The sequence below is a fragment of the Schistocerca piceifrons genome, chromosome 1 (assembly GCF_021461385.2).
Source record: "Schistocerca piceifrons isolate TAMUIC-IGC-003096 chromosome 1, iqSchPice1.1, whole genome shotgun sequence".
In the NCBI taxonomy this organism is placed as follows: Eukaryota; Metazoa; Arthropoda; class Insecta; order Orthoptera; family Acrididae; genus Schistocerca; species Schistocerca piceifrons.
In genome coordinates this window covers 712,725,171-712,726,261 of record NC_060138.1, presented here as the reverse complement: position 1 = coordinate 712,726,261, position 1,091 = coordinate 712,725,171, and the positions used below count along the sequence as shown (strand labels likewise).

The 1,091-nt window shown below is 42.0% G+C and overlaps 1 non-coding gene across 1 annotated transcript; it reads left to right on the top strand.

Annotated features, from left to right (window-relative positions):
* Nucleotides 1-404: 404 nt before the first annotated feature.
* On the top strand, nucleotides 405-476 carry Trnaw-cca. The gene has a single exon. It is a non-coding gene; the product is annotated as a tRNA-Trp (tRNA).
* Nucleotides 477-1,091: the final 615 nt, after the last annotated feature.

Sequence of the window (1,091 nt, the reverse complement as noted above, 5' to 3'; positions counted from 1 at the left end):
TGAAGGCCTGTTCCCAGAATTTCTAAACATAAGTTCGGCATCCGCAAGGTTAAGCCAAAGATGGCCAAGGTCTAAGGCAAAAGCTGATGGACACCACTACGCTCTCGAAGCGACAGGACGGAGGGCGCATTCCATCTGCGGTCTACTCTTGCTGTTGAGATCAGTTGTGTGAATCATCGAGCAGTGACCGTAAGAGCAAGGCATCAAGGCGGTCGTATTGACTGCTATCTTGTACTCGTTTCCCCTTATATTTCTCGGACGCATACTAGGAATTAATGGGATTTCCAGTGAGAGAAATTTACGCAGAAGAAACTGCGAATACATTTCATATAATTATAGATAACATACATACATTGGAAGAGATACCGATATTTGAGCTTACATAGGGACACACCCACTCACATGACTCCGTGGCGCAACGGTAGCGCGTCTGACTCCAGATCAGAAGGTTGCGTGTTCAAATCACGTCGGGGTCATAACATTTTACAAAATTGTACACATCTAACAATAACGCACAGATTGCAGATCTTAAAATAGACATGTGATTTCATAAGCATTTTAATTCTACATCTCCTCTTAGCACATCGTTCTTTGCTAGTGATTTCGCTACATTTATCTTTTCTATTTACTGCCGCCCAATGCATACATCGATACAGCTTCCATTACTAAGAATTCTTTGCGGATGAGAAATCTGCGGATATCCGGCGTAATAGCGTAAGTACTTCACTAATAAAAGCACGCACCGACGCTGATATCAGCAGGTGGACATGCGGATATCCACAACAATACTTCGTGGTTAAAAGCTAGTGTGTCGGCATTGGGTTTTACTATATTTGCTTTACATGTGATCGATAATAATAATAATAATAATAATAATAATAATTATTATTATTATTGTTTTAAATCACTGTTGTTACCCATTTGGAGTGGATATATTGGCTTCAGTGAGAACTGCCGTGAAGAGGATAGATTTTATCCAGACCTCTGCAAGGACTGAAGATGGCGGCACGCCCCCTTCCAGTTTTTCCACGTAATTACCTGCTTATGCCGCTGCCGCCGTACCAGCAGCCGTCTTAAATCTGACTCATTCT